Here is a 14,453-nt window from a genome sequence, read left to right on the forward strand (position 1 = left end):
TCCCTCACTACAGATGAGACTAGTTTGAAGAGGGCAAGTGACTTGCCTAAGGTCACCTGGTGGTTTGGATTGGTTCCAGGACCAGAGCCCAAGTGTTCTGATTCCCAGTCCACTGCGGTAACACCGTAGATTCTGCCTGATTATATATCCGCTTCCTACATCTTTGAATGGTGAATTTAAACCCTGCAAGTGTCATTAAAAAATATTTACCCCCAGCTCCATGATAATTTTGTAGTATAAATTCTCTTTATCAATTGTCCCCTCTGTTGGCCTCCCCCCAACACTCCCTAATATTGGAACCTGACACTTCTTGGTTGTTACTAGAATTTCTGGTTGTGATGACCGCAGACTTCCAGATTGCATTTCAGACTGCAATTCTGACTTTTCCGTCAGGAAATATTCTTTATGAGATTTTGTCCCAAAGCTCTGCAGTGGTTTACTGTCTTTCACAGGATTAAAGTATTCTTCAGCTTGTGTGTATGAATTAGATTTCAAGACTTTTTTTTCCCACTGATGCTTATGTATTCATTTCTTAGGCGATATTCTGCCTCCAGCTGAGATTCTTAGGATTTTCAATATTGCTTTCCCGTTTATTTATACATAAACGGAGAGTCAGAATTTATCAGGAACTGAAAGAGAAGGGAATTTCCAAGGTCCACATATTTTCACCTCTTTGAAATACTGACTTGACCTATGAAAGAATTATCCTGAAGTGGCTCCTCTTAAATTAGCTTTTTCATTTGCACTGATCTTTCCATTCACCATAGGAACAGAGCAGTGCTTGGCGGTCTGGTAGTGGAATTGGCAGCACTGAGTGAATCTTTCTGAGTTTTTTCCTTTGCTAAGGCTTGAATTTTTCTTAAAGGCCCCCCTTATTTGGGGGGTGGGAGTGGAAGGAAGCTGAACATATTTTTGCTTCTACAAATTCTGGAGGTTTCCAGGGCATCTGGATTCTATGGGGTGATGATGTCTGCCCACAGATTACTCCCGAGGATACTGAATATCAACAATCACTTGTTTATTAAGGCTCATGTCTTGAGCTGAGTATTCTGTTTGTATTATCTCATTTATAATACCTAACAAGTAGATAGGATCATTGGCTACATTTTACCGGTATGTAATCTGAGGTTTAGAAAGAGTAGTTTACCCCAGGACAGGTACTTTTTAATTGGTAATGAGAGGCAGAGCTGGGACTTGAACCCAGGCCTGTCTGCTAAAGCACAGGTTCTTGAACATCATAGTACAGTGCCTCTGACTCCAGGGCATGTCGTTAGCAGAGGGCAGGGCGGGTGATGCATGGCCGCAAAATTGCAGGAAAGTGAAGCTGACTGTATTTGAGCGAAGGAAAGATTAGACGTTCCTCCTGTCTTGTCCGGGAGCTGCTGTTGTGCTAAGTGACTTTATTTGGTGCTTATGGTCCTTAGGTGCAAAGGAGTGTGGTGTGGAAGACACGTTAGGGTTGGACGGAGGTTTTGAAGATTGAGTGGTAGGGTCACCTATACTGCTGTTTTTCTGTGACCAAGCTGCAAGGGGTGGGTGGGTGAGTTCCAGGCAGGGATTAGGTGAGGGAAGCTGGGTGAACTGCAGAGCGACAGGCAGAATTGTGCCAGGCTTCAAAGCCTGTCTGGAATGAAAAATCGACCCCTGGCCAATTGCTCTGTGTGAAGTTCTTCTGCTAAGCAAAGTTGTATTTTCCTGGAGAGTAATCGTTTCCAGTGGTACCGGCAACTGCTTCGTAAGAACTGCAAGAGAAGATGGGGCTCTATGACAGAGGAAAGTGAGGAGGAAATAGTTTGATGAATAGGAAAATAGTGGCCACTGCTTTGCTTGCCTTTGGGTTGAGGGGCAGAAACTGACAAACCAGAGGCGGGCCTTTCAGGCTGAGATTTGTCTGGACTCAGGCTGAGCTGAAGGTCTGAAGGTCTGGGGTTGAGGTTTGCTGCAGTGAAGAAGAGTACTCACCCTTCCTCTTTTTTGGCCAAAGAACCATGGAAAGGCCGTGGCAAGTGCAAGTTTCTTCTGGTCTCTGCCTTGCCGTCCTCGCAAGTCCTGCATTCCTTCTTTTAAGGTTGAAGAAGAAAGAGCTGAGAATGAAGTTGTAAAAAATTTTTGCATTTGCCCAGTTTTTTTTAAATGACGGAAGAGGCTGCGTCTGCTATTGAGAGTGGGAGCCAAGGGACAGAGCTGGTTCTGGAATGTGTTGAAGGAGGAACTCGGCAGTAAGTTGACACAAGCATTGTGGGGCCCTTCTGTTACTGAGAAGGCAGTGAGAATGATGGAAAAACCGAAGGTGGATTTGTATATTTTTTGAGTTGGGATAAGACTGGCAATTGTGTGGGCAGACAGAATAGGACCTGGGAAAGTAAATGTCTCTGTCAAATCAGATGTTTTCTCAAAACCCTAGAGGATTCTATCTCTGGGTTTCTTGAGTAATTACTAGACTTTCTTTAGCTGCATCAGAATATTGTCAGCACATGTTAAATAGAGGTTGGGAGAAGTCTTGGGGTACTGAGTATAAAATTCAGTCACCCCACTTAGCAGCTACTTAGAGATGGCTATTTTCGCTGGTTTTGCTGTACCCATTTACTTCTGTCTTGGGGATAGAGCCCTTTTCGAAGTCTTCACTCTAACCCTCCTATCTTATGTCTGCATGTCTTTTCAAGCAGGAGCACGTAGCAGGATAAAGCCACCGCAGTTCTTGAATCTTCTGTGCTTATCAGAGGCAGCCATGGAAGCAGCATATCTTATCCTGCTTATGGTGTGGAAGGCCAAATCTCAATTCCCATTTCACCCTGCCCCATTTAAAAGGGGAAAAGGATCCCTCTGCCAGTCTTTGGTTTTATGCTAAGAACCAAGATTACCACTCGATGCCTAAGCCTTGGGACACCTAAAGGAGGAGTTGGCCACAATTTCCTCCTTTGACAGGAATTGTGCTGCCAGGTTGTTGTGAAGCGGGATGTAGGCTTCCTGGTGAGTAGCTTAGTGGAAATTTCTCCAGTGTACAGCTTGTAGGAAATGCTGCCTATAATTTAGATCATTATAGCTAAGTGTTTCCTACATTTCTGAGCTAAGAAGTATGTGTCTTTCCAGAGTGTAGTGGGGATAGAGTAGTAGTCTATTAATCTGTTCCTTCCTATGTGCACTTAGCTCTTGCAAACTGTGAAAGAAAAACACCTTTGCTAAGCTGCTTAAAACACTCTTATTCTACTGTTCAAAGGGACAAGGTAGCCGAATAAGAATATTTTAGTAGGGCCATTTGCAAAGAAGTGGGTGGAATAGGATGGAAGGCTTTTCCCTCTAGTCTTAAAATTGCCCACTTCCCAGCATGTGAGCATGGTAGCTTTCAATCAAAATTGTAAGTAAAGGAGCACTAAGTTTTTGCTATGTCTTAAAGACTTTCTGTCGTTTTTTCCTGTATGAAAAGGAAGCGTCCATCTGGCTCTAGTCATGCTAACAGTGGCTGCTGCCATGTACTAACTAATGATATAGAATGATGAGCAATCATATTTCCTTTCCTGAACGAATTTTATTGATCATCTGTGTCAAGCACTGTCTGGGTATTAGAGAAACAGTGGTAAAAAAGTAAATCAGATTCCTGCCCTTACGGGTTCATAGAGGAGATAGACAATCGACAAGTAAACAAGAAGATGATAGTATAAGATAGTGATTTCCGGTAGGGGAATGGGACAGAGTGGTTGGGAGGAAGGGAGGGGTGGCTCCTTTAGATAGGAAAGGCTTCCCTCAGCTGAGATCTGATGGACATCAAAGAACCAGCCATAGGGGAAGAGTTCCTGGCAGAGGGAACAGCAAGTGCAAAGGTCCTAGGGGTCTCCATTGGTGATTATTTTCAGAATTTTTATAGTAGCTCTTCAGTTTCTTCAAGTTCATTGTTTCACATAAATGGTATGGGTTTAACCTGAGCTATTAATATATGTGTTTTACGGTGAAAAAAGATGGAAAGGCAGCAGAGGTGATGGTTGTTCTGGTATCCTGGTGAGATCAGTAGCAGACATTAAGTCTACTGAATAAATATAACTGATGAGAGATTGATTAAAAAAATACTTGCTCTTGGTCATATTCATGTTTCTTACAGGGCCACGACTAAGGTTTGTTTTTTTTTTTTTAAGATTTATTTATTTATCTGGGTCTTAGTTGTGGCACGTGGGATCTTTAGCTGTGGCATGCGGGATCTAGTTCCCTGACCAGGGATGGAACCCTGCAATGCCCCCTGCATTGGGAGTGCAGAGTCTTAACCGCTGGACCACCAGGGAAGTCCCAAGACTAAGGTTTCCTGACTTCCTATCAGCCAATCCTGTGTATTCCCAAGGTACCCACCTTTCAGTGGACGGGACCTGGATGAGAAGATAAATGCCAAGAGCAGGCTTAGCAAGAGTTACATAGCAGCTAGAACCTGTCAGTGTTTATGCTCCTGACATCATTTTTTTACTGCCTGGAATGTAGTAGCTCTGGCCTCTGACAACACTTTTAACGTAGCAAGCTTTAGGTAACAGTGATGGTGAAAAGCGAAGTAGCATGCTTCAGAGCTCAAACTAATGGTCAGGAGAGAAGAGCTCATGAGCAGTGTGGCTCATTAACAGGAGTGGGGGCTCCTGAGGTGGGGTAGTGTTCAGTGCTGGTAATAACGAGGCAAATGATTTGGCGCGTCTATGCCCCAGTTTACTTGGGGAGTGAAATTTGGGAAATAAGTGAACATTTTAGTTTTCATCAGTAAGTTCAGAAGAGAAAATTGACCAGGTTTTTGAATCCCAGTAAGAAGGTTCTAAGGCCTGTTGCGAAACTTACTTATCAGCACGGGCTAGCAGTCCAGCTGATACGTATGGTTCTAGCAGGGTGTTCAGTAGATATCCTTTGGAATCTGGTCTTTGGATTTATTTTGTTTCATTTTTTCAAGGGAGAGCATAGCTAAATATTGCAGGAAATTTTTTTCCTTATCAGGGACAAGGAATGAAGTAAAGAGATTCAACTCTTTCTGGGCTTAGGTAGCTTTTCCTCTGATTTCTTGTTTGGAGATGGATACCCACCCAGGTCCTCCCACTGCCCCGCCCCAGTTTCTGTTGCTAATTCCTCTCTTGGGAGACTGACGTATGCTTTTTGTTCGTACAGCGGAAATTGATGCAGAATCACAGGTTGTGAACATTTGATGCAGATGGAGTGTCGTGGGGATTCACTTACTTTCCGTGAGACTCAATATGATAAATTAACGTCACGTTTTTCTCACTTAGCTCTAATGTTTAGGAAAAAAACCCCCAGAGATTTCAGTTGGCCTTTTTTAAAAATTAGGAAGTTAAGCAACTTACAGGGAAAATAAACCTAATGAAAATTTAGATGACACTCTCAGATGTTATTTTTGAGATGTTCAGTCTCTGATATAAACTGGGCTTGGCATATTTTCTCCATTTACATGCTTATGACGGAGACTTTAAGGCACCATCTCCTCTCTCTTTATGCCTTAACACAGTTTGAGGTGCTTTGCATTCTCTTTATGTGGGAAGTAGCCTGCTCGGGATGGTCTTGTAACACCAACCTCATGTGTAATAGGGGGAATTGAGGAGATTTGGGAAACTGTGCTTCAAGTTAATAAATCCAATGCATTAACATTGTCCCTGGGAAGCAACCTGGAAGAGGAGAGAGATCATGGACCTGGGATTAAGGGGACACAGGTTCTAGGCCAGATGCTGCTGTTCTGCAGCTGTGTGCTGTGGGGTAAGGTAGTCTGCCTCTCAGGCTTTTCTTTTCTCTTAAATGAAGTGGTTGGACTCATCGTCTCTAAGCTCCTTACAGCCCCCAAAGGCTGCAAATGTATAAGAAGGAAGCCCTATGTCACGTGTCTTTTAGGCATGCATCAAAGCTGAGAAATCTTATGCCTTCTGGTAGTCTTCACTTTGAATGGCTGCTTATCCTGCAGGAGACATATTTTCTGTTCCCATTGCTTGTTTTTTGTTTTGTTTTGTTTTGAGAAGGTAGATTAGTTGAATTATGGTTTTCTAATGTGGAAGACCAGAGTTAGAATTTGAAGCAGACTAAGTGATCAGACACTGGAGCGGCTGGAGGGTAGATGGAATTGAGCCATGGAGATTCCTGGCTTCAGCGGTGGTGTCGGGATAGGCTAGTGGGAGTGATTGCTTGGGACCCAGAAGAACATGGTACCAGTGGGTTTTATTTATGCAGTCTCACCTCTGCTTCCGAACACCCAGCCATTCTCCTGGGGCAGCAGGTCTAGACCTGCGAAGGGTGGGGATGAAGAGGACACTCAGGGAACCTGTAACTCACGGGGAGAGTTTATTCTGATCCTGCTCTTGTTTGTGGGAGTCTGGCGGGAGCGTGCGGCTTGGTTGTGTTCTGAGCTCTGGTTTTCACACTCTGAGGCCAAAGCGTCTTCCTTTAGATCATTCTCATTGTCTTGCAGATCTTTCCCACTTCCATTTCATGTGCTAGTATAGGAATCATCTTAATCTATTCTTGGTAGTTCCTCCCATGGTTTCTTCAGTTTATTTTTTATTGTAAGCTTTCTTACATCCTTTCTCGGAGTAGATTTAGAGAGAGAGAAGGAGGCCAGTGATTTTCTAAACAGGTCGTTGCATCAGGCCCACCTAGAAGGCCGTTCTGAGGCACTGGATTAGAATCTCTGCAAGTGTGGTTTGGGAATCCGTATTTTATTCTTTTTTTTCACCCGCTGCGCCGCGCACCACGCGAATCTTAGTTCCCTGCGGTGGAAGCGTGGAGTCCTAACTACCGGACGAGCGGGGAATTCCCGGGAATACGTATTTTAAAAAAGCCACTCCTAAGTGATTCTGAAAGAGTCCGTTTGGGATTCATCCAGGGGCTGGCATTTGAGACCCACTGATCTTGTTTAACTCCTGTGCTGTATGTAGTTGAAGGGGCAGGACATAAATGACAAAAGAAGTGTATGTTTTTGGGGCCAGTGCCTCTGAATTTTATACGAGAGGGGTTAGTAGCTTCTTTTTTTCTTTTTAGTACTTGTCTTGATGGCTCCCAGGACACTTTGCATTGCTTTTAATCTGTAGCTCAATATTAGGCTGACGTCCTCAGGGGTCCATTTACAGTGACTCCGAGACCCTATTCCTAGGTCATAACTGACAGCTGAGGAGTTGTTTTATATGCCTGATTTAGGCCATATGCTCATTTTAACACTCATTTGCCACTTTTCCTTCTATTTGCATAGATTCCCCAGATCTTCCTATAATTTGGCACCCATAACTTGGCACGTTATTACTATGGAAGTCTTTAGTGTCATCTACAAACATGAAGATTCTCTGCTCCTCACTTTCTGCTCTTAGAATCCTGCAGAACCACACATATGGGCTTTTTGGTTTCTCTATTTATATCCATCCTGTTTCTTGTTTATAAGCCCCGTTCTTAACAAGAACAACACCCGTAAAGCCCAAAATGACAGTGGCCTCTGTGGTGGTCTTAGTCTTTACTTTTTTTTTTTTTTTTTGCGGTATGCAGGCCTCTCACTGTTGTGGCCTCTCCCGCTGCGGAGCACAGGCTCCGGACGCACAGGCTCAGCGGCCATGGCTCACAGGCCCAGCCTCTCCGTGGCATGTGGGATCTTCCCGGACCAGGGCATGAACCCGTGTCCCCTGCATCGGCAGGTGGACTCTCAATCACTGCACCACCAGGGAAGCCCTAGTCTTTACTTTAAAAAAAAAAAAATTATTTATTTATTTTTGGCTGCGTTGGGTCTTTGTTGCTGTGCGCGGGCTTTCTCTAGCTACGGTGAGCAGGGGCTGCTCGTCGTTGCAGTGCGCCGGCTTCTCATTACCGTGGCTTCTTTTGTTGCAGAGCACGGGCTCTAGGCACAAAGGCTTCAGTAGTTGTGGTACACGGCCTCAGTAGTTGTGGCTTGCGGGCTCTAGAACACAGGCTCAGTAGTTGTGGCACACAGGTTAGTTTCTCCACAGCATGTGGGATCTTCCCAGACCAGGGCTTGAACCCGTGTCCCCTGCATTGGCAGGCGGATTCTTAACCACTGTGCCACCAGGGAAGCCCAGTCTTTACTTTCTATTCCACTAGCTTGTCTAATTTGTAAATAAAACTTTCTTGTAATTCTCAAGTCTTTGAGGTCCTTATGATTAAGGGTCACATTTGCAGTTCCTTGGTGGCCTTTCCTTCTTTTGACCAGCAGTTTTCTAGTTCATCCCTGAAATACTTCCACATGCTCAGGTGAATGCCATCCAGTGTTAGTAATTTCATAATTATTGGTATTTAAATTTTCAACTTCATGCTTGTTCCTAAGACTTCAAACAGTATAGAAGTATGTAAAGTTAAATGCAAAAATCTCTCTCTGCCCTCCTTATGAGTTTTCTACCATTCATTCTCATTCCCTTAAGTAAATGTTCTTCCCACAGTTTTTTCATGCAGATATGTACACCCTCCCTTTTTAAACAAACAAACAGAAATGAGGTCGTAATGAGTCCTGTAACTTTCTTTTTTAAATTGTCATAACTATCTGTGTCATAATTATACATCTACCTCATTCTTTAATGTTTGAGGAGTATTCCATAGTTTGGGTGTGTTTGCTTATCCACTCTTTTCCTGTTGATATATCAACATTCTTTGATACATCTTCGTGTTCTTGTGTCGGCATTTCCCTAAGATAGATTCCTAGAAGTGCACTTAGTGTTTTCGGTAGTTGTAGCGGGCGCTTTACTTAGACTTCACCTTTTTATATCCTACCAGGATCATCTTAGATTAGATTTAGGGCAAAATACAGCTTATCCTCTCCTTACACTCATTAATGCTTTCACGGTTGGTAGTCTATTTCCCCAGTCAGTATCCTTGAAAACCACTATCTTTTCAGTGGAGGGCAGGGCTCTGCTCCTGGGGATCATTACATCACTACTCTTTAATTGGTTGAAGGCCCCCAGATGTTTTGAGGTCTTGAACTTCAAGGATAGTAGGCTCTTAGAGCTTTAGCCTTACCGGCTCTCTCTGGGTTCTAGAGAGCTCCCTGGCTAAGAAAGGGTGCAACTACCTACCTATGGATGACAGGAGGAGGTCAGAGGCAAGGTCCTGTGAGAGGCCTGACTTTTCTTTCCTACAGTCTGGTACGTAGCTCTTCCTCATTTTTCTTCTTGGATTAGCAGGTGGGGTGGTAGTGGTGGTGAGCCTGACACATCCTGCACGGGGAAAGTCAGCCATTTTTAGAGTTGTTCGGAGAGGCTGAACCAGGGGAGTCTTGTTTTCAGCCTTTGGTGCAGCTCATCTCAACCCTGCTGATGGTTTACCTCCAGTTTCCGGGGCTTCCGGTGTGTGTGTGCCCCTCCCATATTTTTAGCACATTGGAACACTGCCTCTACTTTTATTTAGTTTGAAAATCTTTGGGGCAATCAGCTATTTTAAAAATTGAAATATTATTTTAAAAGGAAATGATTTCACCATTGAAAATGGGAAACCAGTATTACTTCCTGGTTACTACTTACTAGAAAGTACCTTTAGAAAAACCCCGCAATGAAAACTAAACAGCGAGTGTTATTAAATTCTAGCTAGGTACAGCGTTTCGCAGCGGGCTTTCAAGGAAGTGTGTAACAAGTGGTAGAGATGTGCTAAAGGCTTCCTGCCGCCAAACTGAAACTTCGTTTAATAGAAAGGATTGAAAGAGAATTGAAAAGGGGACAGGAGACAGTTCTTATTTATGTATAAATATTAAATGCTGGTACATACATACAGGGATCATATACCACCTAAACCAGTTTTTCTTGGTTTGTTTTTTAAACAAGCCCACACTTTGGGAAACAGACACATAAGTTGTGTCTTGAGGCCGAACCGAGCTGATTTTCTGTGATGGCTGTGGCCCACGTCATTAGCTTCACTGGCTACTAGCCACAATACCTTGGGCAAGTGACTTTACCCTTTACCTTCCAGCTTTGCCTGTAAACGAGCATAATAACAGTGCTCACCTCATGGGGTTGTTGCTGATAGAATGAGTGAGAGAAAGCGGTGTTCTGACCATTGGCTGGTGTTAGTAGTCCAGCACTTTCCGCATCTGTCCCCAGCTTAGGTGGGACTGGAATTGGAACCAGCTGAGGTAAAATGAGAGGAAGAAGGGCGCCTGGCAAGTTTCGTGATGTTAAGGCGGTTCAATTTGAAGGACTGGCTTTAATTTTGAGATTATATTCTTACTGTTATTATTTTTTTTGGCTAAAATGTCCTTTACTTTATAAATGATGTGATGGCCTTTGTTTTCTTTCATGTCCTCGGTACATATAAAAAAATGTATAACATGTCAGTCCTTAATTTTTGGAAGTGGGGGAAACTCTACTGGTCTGGAATCTTTAAAAGTCTGGGAAGCCCTGGCTTAGCAGAAACTGTGCACTGGCAAATGTGTAACCTTCTGAGCTTTGGAGGTATTAATTTAACCGTTAGGAAAGATTAAACAAATTTAGGTAACACGTGGAAAAGGGCAGCTGTATGTGAATACTAGTTGTGGTTCAGCGGCGCAGGTGAGGCTAATCAGGCAAAAATACAACGGGCAAAGTTTTGGTTTCCTTTGACTTCTGCCCCATCCTCCCAGGAACCCTCTAGCCTCCGGTGCTTTAGGACTGGGCTGCATTTCGTCTCCACCCCCAAAGGATCAAAACTTGAAGTTGATATATTTCGAAAAAATTTTCCACTACAACATAAAACATTTTCTGTTTTCTTTGCCCCGAGGTGGACTAGTTTGTTTGGGCATTTTCTGGTCCTCTTTGGGAGATTGGCAGAGAGGAACAATGTGTAGGACCAGCATAAACTGGTTATTTGTGAGGAACAGCCCCTTACCTGGCCTCCCACCTTTGTAAGGACAGGGCAACTTACATCACAGTTTGCCCAGGGCTGTTGTCTTGGCACAATTATCAGTAACGCCCCATTTTCACTCTCAAAAGTGTTCTGATTTGAGTGATAAAATGTATGTTTTATGGGTTTAGTAAGAAGAGTCAAGTCTGGGAGAAAGAGTGGGTTGGCATAGTTCAGCAGAGGCCAAAATAAACAGAAGGTAGATGGTTTTTTAAGTAGCTGCTAGGATGGCCTGGGGCAGGGTGGAGGGTCTCCAGGCTTTCATGGAGCACAGGCAGCCCAGGCTTGAGACCAGGCTGTGCACCTGATTCTGGGTAAAGCTTTGGGCTGATGAGATTTTAGGTGTCCCTCTCATTAAAATGCTGTTAAATAGAGGCAGGTAACCTTGTTTGATGGTGGAAGCGGGACCTCGTGAAGTTAAATACTGAAGGTTTTCTTGGAGAATGGATGGGTTGGAAAAATCAGATGTGATATTTTCAGATCAGTTTCTCTGTTTTAAACATCTCTTCTGGGGAGACGGTGAAAGTGACAGGTCTTGACAGAGGCAGAGGAATAAAATGGATGAGATAAAAGGCAGCAGAAATGGGTAGGTCCAGGTCGGAATACTCAGATGTTCGTGAAAGCAGCTGTGAGCAATCTGCTGTCGATGTGCAAGTTGAAGGAAACTTGCCTAAAGTGAGGAAGGCCTCCTGGAAGTTTGTGGTAGAGAAAGGAATGAGAAGCGAGACATTTAAGTCTGTGTTTCCAGTCTCCGGAATGTGATGTTAGTGAACTTTTAAACTTTATGAATTCTGTTCCAGGAGAGGGAGGATGCATTATTTTATATATAACCTTTAATACCAGGGGCATTTTTATTTTTGGCAACCACCCAAAACAGTGACTTACTCTGTCAAGTGTAATTTAGCTGCTTACCTAACAGTACTGTCCCCAGTCTTCATGGAAGGTGGGGCATTTCTTCCTCCCATTCCTTCCCCCTTTGTGTAAGTAAGGGGGAGGGAGACTCCATCCGAGTACCTGGGAATCCCTCTGAGCTTTATTATTCTGTGTGCAGTAATTGCTTGTGTTATTACTCCTGGCAGGTGAGCGCTTTTGCAGCCCAGAGGCCAGGGGGCTGCCTCTGTTACTTAAAAGCCGAGTTATCTTGTTAAACTCCTCTCTTGTGAGAGCTTTAGACTCTCCTGAGACCTCCCGCAGGCTCTCTGGAGCCCAGGCCCGGCTCCCGGTTCAGCCTGCCCTGCCCGGGTGTTAGTCATCTCATGCCAGCGTGTCACAGAGCCAGTCAGTGTGGGGCTGCCGGCCAGACTGCGCGGCTTCCATTGAATTCTTCAGCGTCCCCCGATTGGTGCTCTGAATGAAAGTATCTCTCCTACTCTCGTGTCAGAAGAAAATGTATTTCCCGGATTATCAACAGGATGAAGGTGAAAGCCAGTGTAGAGAGAATAATAAACTTGGGACTCAAGATTATCTGAGGAACGGGGAAAATCGGTTTTTGAAAGGGGTTGATGGCACAAGGCTAAACATAGTAAAGATGCCCCAGGAGTCTGAGCTGTCCATAAACTTTCTTGTGAGATTTCTATGCTTTATGTGTTACAAACTTGCATTTATTTTGAAAGAAAAAAAACCAAAAAAAAAAAAACGGTGAGGGGAATCAAAGAGCTGGGCTTTAATGATAGTATAGGGTAAGTAGAATATTATTGGCATTTTTTAATAAAAATGGAGGAGCAGTCTCTTCTGGGCAGTACTTGTAAGCAAATTCCAGATCATGGCCAGATAGCCTTAGTTTAACTTCTTGAAGAGGTGTGCAAATCTGTGCATTATGGTTAAGGATGGGGGTGGGCTGGGCACACCAGCATATAGTGGGGAAGGAATGACCACTTGTAATCTTCAGCTGTGTTAGGTAATAATGGCGTTCATCACACTCTCTGAAGGATTTTAATAGTAAGGGGAATCTTGGGATGGTACATTAATTTAGCAATAAAGGACTCTGAAAGGTTTATGGTAGATTTGTGGTTTGTACTTCTTTATTTTGACATCTAAAATTGACTATCAACATTTCAAATAGGAAAAGTTTCCAAAGAAGTTTGGACAATAAAATGGGAACATCAATGCTTTCCATGGGTAGCACAGAAGTTTCTTGACTTTCCCAAGTTCTACAGTCAGTCCTACATATAAGCCAAAATAAGTATATTAGGTATTCTTGAGAGACGATTCATTCTGAACAGTATTGAGTATTATGCTCATAATCCAGCATCCGTTTGCTATAAATTAGTTCTAAGAAAAAATGTGCATGGCTTTACAGAAGCAAACCTGAGGAACAGTAAATGCAATAATCTTCATTCCTCTAGAATGCTGCAAGAGTCTGATATACTTTCACTTAGCTGTATCTGTCTGGTGCAGGCCTCCTACCCCCTTTTTAATCATGGGGTTATGATTTGCTGTTTTGCCTAGTGTACCTTTTGCTCAGGGATGCAGTGATGGCAGTGCTCTGAGGAGGAGAAATAAGATGACAGCAGCTGTGGCCATTGAGGCTGGGAAAGCAGTAGCTGGGCTTTCCCCCTTTCTGGATCAGGTTTTGTGGTTACACTTCTGTCCTTCCTCTGAGCACTGGAGTTGGGGAGGAGGCACGAGAGTTAAAGGGTGGGGAGGGCTGGACGTACAGACCCCGTTAACCGAGTAGCCCCTGGAATGCAACCTAGGCCTCTCCACCCTGCCTTGACAACTTGCTTGGCAACTTGCTTCATCTCCATTTGCCCCTGAAGCGGGGAGGAAAAATCTTTGGCCTCAGAACACATTTTTTCTTGAGCTTCCTTAACAGAAGACCTGTCTTTGGGGAGTTGCCTCTGATACCTGCAGTGCCAGTGCATCAATTCAAGAGAAATAAGACCTTAACCTTCCTCTCACATTTTTTAGCAGTTCTGAAACGTGGAGTGGACAGATATGCAAAGTGTATCTGAACCAAAAAAGGCACTGGTGATTTGAAACCCACAAAATAGGCTAAGGCCAGACACCCTAGAAGTGTGTATTTTGAAGCATTTAAGAAAACAATTGGTGACTTTTTGAAGTGCCTTAAAATTTCCCACAGTCCACAAACCACATCTTTGGGCTAGGGTTACAGTTTGTCATTGTTTGGTAAACAGTATTACAGGGTGGGATGTGGAAAATATTCAGAAGGCATGCCCTTGGAATTTTTAATCCCATTCATGACAGGCATATGAACATATCTGTAATACTTGGTGTACAAACAGTGCTTAGAACGGATCTTTACATCAAAGCCTTAGTGTCTAGAATTCGGTGTTTTTAGTGGCTGTATTATACTCTAACTGGGGTCTGGTTGGGAAGGCGGGGTGGGTTCTGAGCCCCTTGGACAGGGCTGTGAGGTGCCTTGATAGTAGCTTCAGCTTGTCTTCTCCACTGAGCACTTCCCTCCTTGTCAGTGTGTTCTTTGCCTCCACTAATATTTCACTGTGAGCTTCTTCCCTGGAGATAAAATGAAAAAAATGTTACTCTCATCGCTATCAGTTTAGGCATTTTTGTTACCGTGGTATTTGGCTTTGGGATGTAAATCTCTCAAGAGATTCTTGTCTATTAAACAAGAATAAATATAAGAATCATCGAAAATATAATCCTAGAAGAGA

The 14,453-nt window shown here is 43.6% G+C and overlaps 1 protein-coding gene across 2 annotated transcripts in view; it reads left to right on the top strand.

The window, feature by feature from the left end:
• The window catches only part of SND1 (staphylococcal nuclease and tudor domain containing 1), a 417,911-nt gene that overhangs the window by 900 nt on the left and 402,558 nt on the right, over window positions 1-14,453 (top strand). The gene's annotated exons all lie outside the window — the stretch shown is intronic.

The sequence above is a fragment of the Tursiops truncatus genome, chromosome 9 (assembly GCF_011762595.2).
Source record: "Tursiops truncatus isolate mTurTru1 chromosome 9, mTurTru1.mat.Y, whole genome shotgun sequence".
NCBI classification, from domain to species: domain Eukaryota; kingdom Metazoa; phylum Chordata; class Mammalia; order Artiodactyla; family Delphinidae; genus Tursiops; species Tursiops truncatus.